General features: G+C 34.8%; 1 protein-coding gene and 1 long non-coding RNA gene across 2 annotated transcripts in view; one reads left to right on the top strand and one right to left on the bottom strand.

The window, feature by feature from the left end:
* LOC123306685 (E3 ubiquitin-protein ligase MYLIP) overlaps window positions 1-15,328 on the bottom strand; it is a 158,330-nt gene that overhangs the window by 14,029 nt on the left and 128,973 nt on the right. The window lies entirely within an intron of this gene.
* LOC123306686 lies at window positions 7,299-7,774 on the top strand. Its single transcript, XR_006536944.1, has 2 exons — window positions 7,299-7,674; window positions 7,733-7,774. It is a non-coding gene; the product is annotated as an uncharacterized LOC123306686 (long non-coding RNA).

Here is a 15,328-nt window from a genome sequence, read left to right as displayed (position 1 = left end):
GTTGTAATTCAGGTATAACCAATTTTGCCCAACCTGATGAATTTTTACAATAATATGCTGAAACTTTCTCCAATCCACCTCAGAAACTACGCGTTCATCCGAAAACATTTTTGATGAAAGTTCGCAGTTCTAAAACGGCAGCTCTAAATAAACCAAAAACACACACAACCCCTTTACACAGATGCAATATACATCGTCCTGGTTTACCCATAATTCCCGAAAGAACACAACAAAGCTTCCGGGCATCCATAACCATATTTCACCGTGGCTGCATTCGACAATTTTCCATTTCCTCTGCGCCCTGCCGGTGGTGGTGGTTGCATCTTTCCTAATCTTTTGCTTCGCGATGCAAATTATTTCATGAATATTGAAAATATTCCGACGTCCTTTGATCTCATTCGGATCCGACCCAATGATTCATTCCTGACGGTGAAACCGATCTAATTTTCGGGGATCTCGGGCAGAAAATTGTTGTTTGGTTTGCATGAAGTTGAATTTTTGATTTCGGCTTAATTTGTTCGTTGGGAAAGAATGATTTCCAGGGAAGATTTAATTATTCAGGTTTTGCTCTGTAGAAAAATTGGCCATTAGTAAAAATTTTAGCAATAGAAAACCCAATTATCGCCCACTCATACAGGGTGAGTCTTTGACTCGTACAAATATTTTAAGAGTAGATTCTTAAGGTAAATAGAAACACTTTTTTCTCATACCATTTTTTGGGATTCGGCCCTGATAAAAAGATATAGCAATTTCAAGTTTTCATAATGAGGTGTGCCACCCCTGAAAGAAAAAAATTACCTTCTGAATACCAAGCTAAATCTGTGAAAATAGACATCTGTGGATCTTTTAAACAGAGTTTCATTCAACCAAAGTAGCCAATTTTTCAAATTCCAAGATTCTTTTTAATTTTTGAACATCAAATTACCCGAAAACGGACCATTATATACGAGAAAATATGAGGAGTACTCTTATTTTACAAAACGTTAGAAGATTCATTAGATAGCATCCATTTTAGTTTCAAGAGTTGCGTTCTTTGAATTTCTGGTATTTTCATGGTATGTAATGGTCAAAATAAGGAAACTGGAAGGAGTGGGTGATATCCCACTCCATTCTCGCAAAATATTCATCAAATAAAAGAAAAACTATATTCCGAAATTCATTTCAATCGATAAAACTGTTTGTGAGAACTAAAAATAATTTAGTTTTATGGTTTTTCAACAGTCCTTTAAACCGAGCCGATTCTGAAAGAATGGTGAAGAATGGTGAAAAAAAAAAGTTTTTTTTTTGACCTCAAGAATCTACTGTTAAAATGTTTGTACGAGTCAAAGAGCCTGTATACTCCCTTTTTCATGAGAACAGAGGATACCACTCCACATAAATGGTTGAAAAACTGATGGTTTCTCCTCCTGATTTAATAAATATAAATATATTCCTGGAAATTCTTCCTAATAAATTAATTGATAATGGGTGTTCTGTTTTTTATGTATACTCCATTCACATTTATTTTAGCAGTCGGTTGGCCATGAAATAATTTTCTCAAGTTTTTGTAACTAGAATGGAGTAAAATTGGCACTCATGAAATGTCGTTAATGTCACGCCGTTTCCACAACTTATATCAATTTTTATTACGAAAATGCCGAAAGTGATGAAGAATTTCCTCCTATTGGAAGACCCAAAAAAGTGGTAGCATTCGAGAATTGTATGTTTCGGTGAATAAATGCTAAAAGTTACTACAGGATTTTCGATCAATGTCATCGTAGAATAAGCTCCCGAAAATTGATTTTTCTATTTTTCATTTGACTTGTTCTATACATTGTAAATGTACTAAGGTACCAATAAATACCTAATAATTATTATCATATCAATGTATTAAGATGAACAGCCACAAATACGAGCCAGTTTTCCTGTTAATTGTTTATTCATGTGAAATTTTTGTTCAAAGGTGAAGTTCATCTTGACTTGAAAATTCCTTTTACTTCCATCGATGGAAGATGATTTTTGTTGAAAAATTCAACATTCTTGTAATTATCTGTTAATTCCTTCGAGAGATACTTATTCCCAACCACTGCATCATATGCATTTCATCTTCGGGTAAATAGTTTTGAAATCTACAACACTACAACTGATGTAACGTATTCAAACTTTAGCCAAGGAAGATAACGAACATTAGCTCTCCTCAAGCTAGTGCTTATTATGATATTATACTGATCTCTTGTATTTTCCATGCAAATATCTGGATTGTGTATGCCTTCAATCAGTTTGCATAAACTTCAGTTATGTTCGTCACATATTTTCCGAAGAGATTCGACAATAAGTAATATTGTAATTACAGAAACTTTTAGGTAAAACGGGCAACATAACGTTGATTCAATACCCAAAAATGTTTTGACCAGCGTCATAACTCCACATTTTCGTACTATACAGAGTGAAATGTGTCAAATTTCCATGGCCAACCGACTGCTAAAATAAAAGTGAATGGAGTATATATTTAAGTAGCTGTAAACTATTATAATGTAATGTAGCTTCACACATAATAGCAATTTCAGTATTTCTATTTTCATATTTTCGAGGACCGTGGTCGTGATGCTCACTTTTGGAAATATGTATAACAAAATTAATCAAAATATGGGTTGGTAGTGATCAAGCCCTTTCAGCAGTTGATTTGGGAAAAGTCGAATTCAATTAGACCCGTTTCAAATCCAGCTGGATATCTGTCATTTTGTTTTTGACATTATTCCAGTGCGGTAGAGGGCCAGCATTAAATCCGTTTTGTCGGCACATATCAGTCCTGTTTTACGCAGCGAGAGAGAGAGGATTATCTCTTCCAGCCAGCGGCTTTATTTCAACAATAATCCCGTAATGTAACAATCCTCCGACAAAATATTCGACGCATTCAGCAGGTTCAAACTGAAAACTAAATATTCCCTCGGATAAAATGTTAGTGATGTCCTTTTGATTGGGGCAACGCAGTCGAATATTTACTGCTCTCGATTTAGCTCTGATGAAATTATTTGTCGTTGTGAAAATGTCAATAGCCCCTCGAACTCTGCCTGTTTATGGAAACTGAATCAATATCGTTATCGTATTTGCGCTATCTTACGTATGGAAATAAGCTTATTTTTTATCGGTCGAACTATGGCGTTTATTGAAGGTGGATGATGAAGTTCAACATTGATCCTGCACAAATAAGCAATAGTTGGCCCTATTTGTTCCTCAAACTGCGCGGAGTACCAGTATATTGTTGAGTTTTCAGCTTGTAATGTATCTGTGTATGGAATTCCTTGTCCAATACGCTTTATATCAGAACATTCAAGGGAATAAAAATGTCATAATTGATGGTTTCTTTATTTGAATATCGACTAGGTTTCAGTATATTATTCTTTATTCATCTATATTCTACAGGCTTTTTTTGGCAGAAGGTAGAACTCATCAAAATAAGTCGTTCAACCAAAAATTGTCTATTGTTTTATATAGGCAATATATATTTCTATCCAAGATGACCGAGATACAACCCCTAGAAGTTCGACAAAATTTCATTGAATTTCAAGTACCGGACTGTGGAAGGTGACTCTACAGTCGTTTTTTTTCACGTAGAATCCACTGTGCAATTATGAGCCAAAGTTTTGTTCTTTTAAATTTGAATTTTTATTGAATTTGACATCTCGGAATTGGATAAAAATCGCAGATTTCATCCGGCACCGCAAAAACGAAACAAAACATAAACATATGATTGGTCAATGAATGGTTCAGTACCAAGTTCATCGGATTAGATGCATCAGGTGACTTTTGAGATAATCATAATTGCTGTATCGTGCAATTTAGGGTGAAAAAAATGTAGAAAATAGAGGCAGTTTCTTGAAAGTGCTCATGTTAGTTATATTAAAAAAAGGGCTATGATGTTTCCCCATTTCATCCCAATTTTTACGAAGATTGTTGAAATGTTCGAACAAGAAGATTATGATGCCCATTTTGAAAAAATTCGTGAATAATTTAGATGAATTTTAGTGGTGAGATTTTGAAGTACATATTCTAGTTTTTACACTTGTGTACTGAGTTTCTTCTGTCAGTTGGTATCGAAATGAGTCGTTTCATAAAATCGTGTGAGTTACTAAAAAATAATGACGATAATTCGGCAATCCTAAGTTTCTATTTCATTACCACGTAAATATCGAACAAGCCAATATCCTAAACGAAACCACATGGTCGAATCAGGAGATACGTTTTTTCCACTACTTTGCGATAATTCAGCTAACAAACGGTCTACGGTAGTATCAGGATCTATTTCAGTAATCATTTTAAAATTTTTTTTCAACTTTCAACTTTGAAAGTTTTGGTTAGGTGATTTTTGGTAAAACGCTTCATTTTGACCAGTTCTACCTTCTGTTAAAAAAAAGCCTCACCCTGTTTATTCGAATATAGAAACCATCAAAGTTATGGCATTTTCATTCCCTTGAATGTTATTCTAGTATGAAGCCTATTGGACAAGGAATGTCATACACATATTGAAAAGGAAGGCTTGGAAAACGAATCTATTATAATGTATCGATAAATCGATGTTTTAAAACTTCGCTTAGAAATTATGTATCTTCTTCAATTTGAAGAAGTAACTAAATAGTATAATTTTAACTAGGATGAGCTATCTAACCACTCAACAAGTTTCGCTGTCACAAGAGCATTATCAGGTGGCTGAAGCTAAACTGGGGGATTCACCTTCATATCTTTTTCCAATTCATTGATACTATCTACTAATGAAATCTAGAAAATTGGAAATTTTGAGATTTCAAACAAATTTTCCGAGGAAAATATGCAAACGACACACTAAAGCAATGTAGAATTCAATGAGTAATCGGATTATGGATAAAAAAACTGAGTGTTACGTTAAAAAAACGAAAGTTGGTATCATTTCCGGTGAAACCGAAGAATTCATCTCTCCCAACAAAGCTCAAACACAAAATTGCAAATGTATATCTCGACTATTCTTTGATATATTCTAACCAACGGTCTTCGTGAATCACCCTGTGGATCTATCTCTCCCCACTGTATTTGGAGGGCTAGGAAACAAGATAATTTTGAAGAAGAAAAACCGGCTCCTTCGGAAAACAGGACAAAAAAGATGAACACCTTAAAAAACAGTGTCCCAAACACCTTAAATGTCGATAACGGGATGAACTAAGGGGTCAGGTAGAAGCTAACCCTTCCAGTTCTTGACTGACTATATCGGATGCCTCATCAAATATTCCCATCGGAAAATCGATCTCACCGTCTGGCACGTCGGTCGTGTCCTCGCCTGGCATATTTTCCTCCGGGTAAATATTAATTGTCCCCGGATGAAAAAGCAACAGAAGGTCGATATGGTCGCGATATCGATTGGTTAAACAACACATTTGTCTGATATGTGAACGTGACGAATACCATGCCGCCTGCATATGTACCTACGGTCGCTGACCCAATTACACAACCATTAACGTGCGGACAACACTTCCGAAGGATTCCGATACTCATTTATCATTTCTTAAGCCTCTTAAGCCCATCGAATTATCCCGCCCGCCGGTATTTTTTTTATGAAATCGATGCAGCTCCGCCTGAGAACATGTTCTACCTACACATCACGAAAATAGCCATTCCGTTCCCATCCATATCCCCTCATATTGACCAATTCGATAATACAGGGTGTATTTGAAGGTGAGGCTTGTTTTTCAACAGAAGGTAGGACTGGTCAAAATGGAGCGTTTCACCAAAAACCTCTTATACAAAACTTTCAAAATGACAAAGTTAAAAGAAAAATTGAAAATGATTACTGAGATAGATCCTAATAATACCCTAGACCGTTTGTTAGCTGAATTATCGCAACCCAGGAAACACACCTTGGTTTAGTATACGTCTAATATTCATCCTGATGGTATATTTTTCGTTTTGGTCTATCACAGTACAAGTATTTTACGTCTATATTATACCATTTTTCTGTAGTAGGTTTATAAAACGTCTTTTAGCGTTACCTATATATACCACACTATATGTTTTTTGCTTATCAATAGTTTTTTCAAGAACTGAAGATTATTTTTTGTTTATATACTTCAATTATTTCAAACTCTGCGTCATATTCATCAGTTATTAACGAAGTCTACAAGATCTCCGAATTATACGTCGAATATATTGTACTTTTCGACGTACTTATTCCTACACCTATATTAAACGAATATGTGATAGGTTTTTGAAATGTCTATAAGTGCAAGTCATATATACATAATGAGATCTATTTTGTCTCCCAGTTGTGTTTTTACGATTGGAACAATATGCATCCTACAATATATCGCTTATTTCCCAGCTTTAATAATTCTTCATAATTTATAAACTAGGTCTATAAAGTTCCACAAATTATACGACTATAAGTCGTACATATTTCAACCTTCCTTCCTACTCCATGTACTTAGGTATATTAAACGGATATATGGTATGCTTTCAATCTGTCTCTTAGCGAATTTTTTTAACACTCATCATTGAGGTCTACACTGGACAAATATATGAAAGGTTTCAAATATGACTATTATTATAAGCCATATGTAGATACCTACTACATTACTTCCAGTTATCAGGAAGAAACAAAAATACTGGTCCTTTATTCATTATTGTCATATCGATGTTTCTGAGTTTTATACACCTAGTACATATAGTTCCAAACATTCAAGTTTTTTGAAGTTGAAGAAGCGATTCAGCTTATATAAGTGCTTTAATTGTTTGAACTGATTTCACCAGGTAGCTAATTATTCAGCTCACATCGAACTTAATCTTTTTCCATAAAAATCACCATTTAAATGATAGCTGTATATAAATGGTTAAGCCGTGGCAGGAATAATTTATATGTATAACATTTATACTAGATATTCTTTAATAGAGGGTACAACCATAGGTGCAATAAATGAAAAAAAAAATTTACATTGAACAAAAAAAATGCATATGTATTTGCATATTTTTCTAGTTTCCTCTCCAAATGGAGTTTAATTCATTCGGATTGATGGTCGTCAACCAATTAAAAGCAAAGATATTACACATATAATATCTTTGATTAAAAGTCCCCCAATTCGACAATTCACAGCGTTGTCACATGAAATGATATAATGTCCTGTCCATACACTGATTGCTTCAAACATCAAAGATACTGCTGTCTATACTTGTGATCTGGAAAACTGAATGAGCCCTCTTCAATTACTATTCACTTGATATAATTGTAGTCTACAAACAAGCCTAGAAAATTTATGAGAATGTTCAAGATCTACTACATTTTAAATAGCCTGGCAACATTGGTGCTATGTTTACGTAGGCAGAGGATTGAGTATCTACGCAGGCCCGAACGGCCAATAGGCAATTAGTTATCGTTACAATACACGCATGTGGCAGTCACGGCCGTGTTTCTATGCTATGCTATGCGGCATGCGCTGTTCGTAGTTCGTTCTCCTTGTCGTCCATCTTGAAATAGTTTCGTGAGCTGTGTGTGTTTACTGTGTTTGTTTTGTCTGGAGGAAATTAATTGTACTTTGTCATGAGTGATTGAAATGGATTCTGATTCAACATAGTGATGGACATGTTTAAACATCTGCTAAAAAACAAAATGACATAACCGATTTTGAAGAAAGCTCTCCACTTTCAAGTCTACTAATATGATGAAAAAGATATTTGGTATGTTTTGTTCGACATGTTTTTTTCTCCTTAAACTAACTGAAATAACATTTTACAGAGGCCGTAGTGCTGATGTGGGTACATCTGATTGAAGCAATCTGAAAATATAGGAATAGACCATTATGTTTATTTAAAGAGGTGTGCTCAATGTATATACCTGAATTTTGAAAACTACTATTTTATTATTTTCTGAATAAATTGGTTTGAGACTTAGTTTAAAATTTAGTTTTCCTAAAATCCGATTGACACTACGTTATGTCTTATTCGAAACTATGAAAAGGATAAGTATGGAAGAGGGTAAGATTGTTAAACTAAATGTTGAAGATTGACTATATTCAGAACAGTAATATCTAACAACAAATAAGCCTAATGTTCATTCATACGATATTCGACAGTATGAACGATGATCCGAAAGTGCATTTATTGTTCTTTTAATTTATTATATTCGAAATCATCGATCAACACATATTAATGCAATTTCGGATCATCGTATCGTCGGATATCGTATACATGAACAGTAGGTCTAACGTTGTTCAGAGACGTCTATTACTGATACTTAATTGTAGTACAAAATACGATTATTAAACGTCTATTTTTGGTACATTGAAGTCGTTGAAATATAGTCTATAATATATGAGTTGTGAACGTCTATAGACGACTGGTTTTCGACGTAATTTCTGAATTACTTAAGTAGTCTAAAAGACGTATATGAAATACGAGTATCAGACGTATATAAAATACGAATAGGAGACGTATATCCAGGATTGATTTTATACGTCTACCACGCGGACATTTGTCCTTCTTATTTTGGTCTAATGAAACCGTATTTATACGTCGGAATAAGTTGACTTATATATGTTTAATAAACGAAAGGTGGTTTCCTGGGAAAGTAGTGGAAAAAAACTTATCTCCTGATTCGACCATGTGGTTTCTTTTAGGATATTGGCTCGTTCGATATTTACGTGGTAATGAAAATGGAAACTTAGGATTGCCGAATTGTTCTCATTATTTTTTAGTAACTTGCACGATTTTATGAAATGGCTCATTTATTAACCAACTGACAGAATAGACTTAGGACACAAGTGTAAGAAATAGAATAATACTTCAAAATCTCACCAATAAAATTCGTCTCAATTATTCACGAAGTTTTTCACGATGGGCATCATAATCTTCTTTTTCGAACATTCCAACAATCTTCGTAAAAATGGGATGAAATGGGGAAACATCATAGCACTTTTTCAACATAACTAACATGAGCACCTTCGAGAAACTGCCTCGATTTTCTACATTTTTCTTCACCCTAAATTGCACGATACAACAATTATGATTCTCTCAAAAGTGACCTGATGCATCTAATTCGATGAACTTGGTACTGAACCATTCAATGTCCAGCCATATGCCACCTTCCACAATCCCGTGCTTGAAATTCAATGAAATTGAATTCGAATTTATGATCCTTAATGTCACCTTGAAATTTCACACAATGATTTTCCACATTGATAAGGATGAGGCCATGGTACTTCTCATTTGGGAAGTGCCATTCATAAACCTATAGTGCAGGGGATAAAACATGGATTATATTCAAGCAACTTTTCAAGCGAGTAAAATGAAGCATAACAACCCATCTGATACCACCTTTTGTTACAGTACTTTCAGTTTCAGGAGGAAACCTTGTTATGTCGAATCTGCATCAGGTTATTCGAAAATTTTTTGTATCGTGCAATTTGGGGTGAAAACAATGTAGAAAATTGGGACAATTTATTGAGAGTGCTTATGTTGACAAAGTCCTATTATTGTTACCCTATTTCAACCCATTTTCAAGACGATTGTTAGAACAAGGAGAAGATTGTGATGACCACTGTGAAAAAGTTGTGAATAATAAAGACGAATTTCATTGGTGAGATTTTGAACTAATTTTTTTTTCACTTGGGTCCTAAATCTTTTCCTGTCCGTTGGTATCGAAATGAGACATTTCTTGAAATGGATAAAGTTACTAAATAATGAGAAAAATGAGTTTTGATTCGAGGAAACTAAAAAAAGTACCTATCTATGCAAAAAATAATCAATCAGGTACATGCGTTTGAAATCATTAAGTTGATTACCTTGTTGGCAATAATAGTGACATCTTTTTCTTATACCTTATACCGAGTATGTCCAACTGCACAGATCATGATGTTTTCATTGTTGCATCTTCAGGCATACTTTTAAAGCGAATGTTGGCACTCTAAAAATAATTTTCTAACCTTGAGGTATAATTATAGGCCGACTTTTTTCGTCTAGGGCATTTATATGATTCTGAATCACATTAGGAAGAATTGTCGGTTTAATTGGAATTGCATGTAATATATTTTCTGGTTTATTGTTTTTAAACCGTTTGATATTATACATATAAAGGTGAGTATAGAATCAATTAACTCAATAATTCATACTTATCAGGGACGTTCAAAAGAAACAGTAGAAATATGTATCTTTTTGAAATCTGCGATTTTTATTCAATTCAGATATGTCATATTCAATAACAATTCACATTTGAAAGAAAAAAACTTTGCCTCATAATTGTCAAGTGGATTCTACGTAAAAAAACGCCTGTAGAAGTTTCAGATCTGTAACTTTGAAGACGAAAAAGTTATGAAAACTTTTCGAAATAGTGAAAATCTCAATTTTCCTGATAACTCAAAAACGAAGCATCTCAGGAGGCTACATTTTTCACCATTCTTTGTTTCTCTGATAAAGACCTCGAAAATGTGCCATCTATTTTACTGAATTATAAGTAATTTAATCAAATATCTACCTTGGTTAGTTTCTAGGAGTATCTTGATACGAATTTCGACTAGAATGACTAGATAGTTTAGGTCGTTTGGGAGAATAGGAAAACATGCAGACTGCTCAACACGAAGATATGCATCATCCTAATGAGTTCATAATCCCAATAAAACTCCAACTCGCGGAACTGGCAGAATTGTCTGAGCGTGACAAAACCTCGTTTTCCAACGACCCCTCAAAAACTTCCCGGATCCAGGCGTCTCCAACCGTGCTCTGTACGTCCCATTCAGCCCTTTGAATCCGTACGTCGGAATCGAAATAAAATAGGGGTAGTTTCTGCCCCGGTAGCGAAATACACAGCGGTTTTAATTTCGTTCAGACCCGAATGCGTTGAATTGTGCGAAATTAACGGGATTTCCTTTCACTTTGATCCCCGAAAGGATCCGGGCAACTGGAAAGGATTCACACATCGGTTTATTCGACTGCTAGAACAGGATCCGGACCCGGAGCGAAATAATCCGAATTACCTACCCGGATCAAAAACTGCCGGATCGTAATTCATAAAAGGTCATAAACGAAATGGCTGCATAGGGACTGCTCCTTTAGAAACATCAAACGTCGAGCGGAAACGTTTCACACAGTATCTTAAACATACACAGAACACAGAATAGGGAGAGATACCTCCTGGTTGAGACTTTGGGATTTGCAATTTGACGGGATTCACGTTTGATGCACGGTAATTTCCGTTTCGGGATACTTGATGAACTGATGTTTGGCCTGGGTTTCGTGGAAATCTTCATGAATGCGGAAGTCAAGAAGATGAAGTAAATACCAATTAAAGAGCGCACCCTAGTTTGCGCTGGAATGGACTGGCTTAACATTTGTATACGTACCTATGCTTCCAAAAGCCTTTCAACTTGAACAATTAGTCGTTGGTTAAACGAAGAGCAAGAGCTACAACCGTCGCACAAGATCGGTTAATACGGATATTCTCCTTTGACACGCCAGAGCGAGTGACAGCCAGTAAAAAAAGAGCTGTTGAAATATTTTAGACAAATACTGAAAAAAAAAAGTTTGGTTCCATGTTACCCTTCCTTTCCAAGGTCTTTTTTTATTTCCCTTTATACAGGTAGAGTCTTTGACTCGTACAAATATTTCAAGAGTAGATACTTGAGGTCAAAAGAAACACTGTGTTCCTATACCATTTTTTTATGATTCTGCCCTGATAAAAAGATATAGCCTTTTTAAGTTTTCATAATGAGCTATGCCACAACTGGAAAAAACAAAATTCACAGAATAACTAGCTAAATCTGTGACACTACACTTCTGTGGATCTTTTGAAACAAGTTGCATTCGGTAATTTTTCGAATTTCATATTTTTTATTTTTGAACATCAAATTAACCTTTACAAGATAATATGAAGAATACTTTTATTTTGCAAAACGTTCAAATATCAGACAGCGTCCAGCTTAGTTTCAAGAGTTGGGTTCTTTGAATTACAGGTATTTTTATAGTACGTTTTGGTCATTATGAGAAAACTGGAAGACGTGGGTGATATCTTGTGTTCGAAAAAAATTCATCTCACTATATTCCGAAATTCATTTAATTCGATGAAACCGTTTGTGAGATAGGACTATAGGACTGAAAATATTTTTTCCGCCGACCTCTTAATAATAGCAATCTTTAAGGTACACGAAATCATCTGTTAATGAACCCTTTTATTGGTTGATTTCCTATTAATGCATTATTGTCACGGGTAATCGAACATAGAAGTATTCAGCAGCTTCCCAAATAATTATATTATTTGTATGTCGCATTGATTTTCGTAGTACATAGCGGGTGAATTGAGAAGAGATGAATTGTGTAGGTTGCAGAAAAATTATGATGGTTAGAGAGTAATCAATATATCTATGTACTACAACTCCAGCTTCCACCAGCTCCACACATTCTTTAACAGATATTATAGGGAACGATATCAATGTGATGACTCAAATGTCACAACTCGAATATGCCCTCTATGGACTTCTCGAATTGTTCGATCGGCCGCATAAATATCAACATTCCGATATGAACATAGAAAATTTATAGGGTGTCAAATTTGACTAGGTATCGATAGAAAATTTGTGCAATCAAGAATTTACATTCAATTCAAATGTGGTCGACGAAAAAATCTTGTAATCAACTCGTTTATTAATTGAGCGATTAATGATCTCGAACATTAATCGCTTTCATTAATAACCTAGTTGATTAAATAACTATTTTTATAGTTCTTCAACAGAAAGTATTTTTCAAACCGAACCGATTCGAAAAAAATGGTAAGGGAAAAAAGTGCTTCTTTTGACCTCAAGAATGTACTGTTAAGATATTTGAATGACTCAAAGACTTAGCCTGTATATTATTACATGTACGCAAATTATCCACACTATTTTTTAGCAGTGCTCCTATATCACATATTCAGGTGGATCAGGAGTTCACCTAAACCCACCTGACGATGCTCTTCTGATAGCGAAACACGCGTAGTGGTTAAATCATGCAATTTATACTCTAGTTTGAACACAGAAATTATCAGGACCGGGATAAAATATGAAATAACCTGATTTGTTACTCCTGCATCGGAATCCACGGAAGGTCATGAACTAAATGGCTGTCTAGGGAGCCCTGCGTTCATATTACATGAAGGGCATTTGGAGGAATAGCCGTATCAAAAAGTTTATATGAGCCGAATGAGTTATGTATGCACAAATTAATAATTTAGGACCCGCCACTCAGCAGATATTAAAAATTCACGTTTAATATACTGTTATTCAAGCTTGGAGATGTGCCGATACTTGCTCGGTCTGGCATTTTCCGAGAGTCGAGGAAAATGCATGGTAATGCTCGGGCGAAAATGAAGCCACTTTACGAATGTATTCATTCACTTGGGTTTACGAGTGCGGAGTTATTCCCGTATGAAGAATGGCTCGAGTTACTTTCCGCTCTTCTGTTTATCTCCGGGAAATGCGATGAATATGAGATCGCCCATATTTTATATCGGCGAATTCTGAAGACTTTCCCACTTAATTTAAAGGTATAGGGGCGGAGGGCGTATCCGGAATTATAACGTTGGAGAAAAGTGCTCAAACGATACGATACCTGATCTAGATGGGGAAATGTTGGAAATTCAGCTTTGTAGATGATTTCAGAAATATTTTAAGTTAAATAAGACCCAGCGGAGTCCATTAAATTATTCAAGGCTTGGTAGAGGTTGAAAGTTTCCTGAGTGTACACTTTATTATTTGCTCCATTTATTTATTCACTTCATTCGGTTTAGAACTCTCAGATTGATATGTTGATGTTGAGAAATGAGAAAAAAAATATGACCTAGCAGCGAAAAAATAGACTGTACAGGGTGGGCCAAATTCGTTGTCTACTGAGGGGATCCCGCGAACTATAAGGGGTAGAAGAAATCGGATGACATATTTCTGAGCTCGAACGAGGAAATAGGTGAAAACCGTAGCCTCCTACGATTCTTCATTTTTGAGTTATTAGCAAAAAATGATTTTGATGATTTTGAAATTCTCTTTTTTGTCTTTGAAGTTACAGATCTAAAACTTGAACCTTCTTATGTACTTTTATTCGTAGAATCTACTGACAAAATATTTTTTCCAATTCAAAAATAACAAATTCCATGAAAGTTTACATTTAAAAAAACGAAAATTCGCCTAATGATTCGAAATGAAAAAATTTTTTGAGCTCGTCAGTAGATTCTACGTAAAAAATTGCCTGTAGAAGGTTCAAGTTTCAGATCTGTAACTTCAAAAACAAAAAAGTTATGAGAACTTTTCGAAATCGTCAAATCTCATTTTTTGCTGATAACTCAGAAACGAAGAAACATAGGAGGCTACGGTTTTCAACATTCATTGTTTCTGAAAAAGAGCTCGCAAATGTGTCATCCGTTTTCTTTTAGCTCTCATAGTTTTCGAGATCCCCTCAGTAGACAACGAATTTTGCCCACTCTGAACACAATTCAATAAAATCGAGGATCTAACGAATGATTTTTCTATGAATCATTATAAATTACTCAAAGTTATAGTCGTATAATCTTCATGAATTGAGAAAAATTGAAACCAAATCAGCCAGGAATCATCATCATAGGGAACTAAATGGGTATTTGGACACAAAACTAATAATAAGTTTATTTGTTTAATATCTCGTGCTTAATTTACCTGCCCCTATCACCATTTAAATGGCATTATAACAACGTTTATCAAATTTATCAATCAACATGCACTATTATAAAGTTCAGGGCCCTACAATCATAAATGATTGTAAAAGTGCAGTTAGCTTTGAATTATTCTGTGCTACTCCCTACAAAAGGATTTTGAACTGAATATCATGAAATTTACAAATGGACCCCAAAGCTCAAGCCCAAATGCACTCAAGAAGTAAAAGAAAGGGAGCTGCAATTCAGTTCAAAGTGAATTGGGTGATGACGTATTGGGTGGCAAGGTCAAGCCTGGTTTCTTAGCAGTAGCGTAGTATAGACCATGAGTAAATATATGAAGAAGATAAATTGAAATAATAATAAGTTTTACTTTTTTTATGTATCAAGGTTAACACACTTTGGGTGTAATTGAGGTTTTCGAAATGTTTAGCGTAAGAACGAATAAGAACTCTGAGCTCTTATCAACAATGAACATTAAAATCCAGAAAAAGCCACCAGCTTTACGAACAATTATTTCTTAAATCATAAGAAAGGGAGGATTCTTTATTTCATAGGACCAATGATACGTATAATAAGTTTCGCATTTCCCTTTCCTCTGTCCTAAAACATCCGGATCAGATTGGAAAACCAACAACGCGCATTTTTCAAAATCGTATTCTCATCAGGATAGAAGCTTTTTTACGTAAC

Source organism: Coccinella septempunctata, chromosome 2 (genome assembly GCF_907165205.1).
Source record: "Coccinella septempunctata chromosome 2, icCocSept1.1, whole genome shotgun sequence".
Taxonomy (NCBI): domain Eukaryota; kingdom Metazoa; phylum Arthropoda; class Insecta; order Coleoptera; family Coccinellidae; genus Coccinella; species Coccinella septempunctata.
Note: the sequence above shows the minus strand (reverse complement) of the source record. Positions and strands in the feature narration are given on the sequence as shown.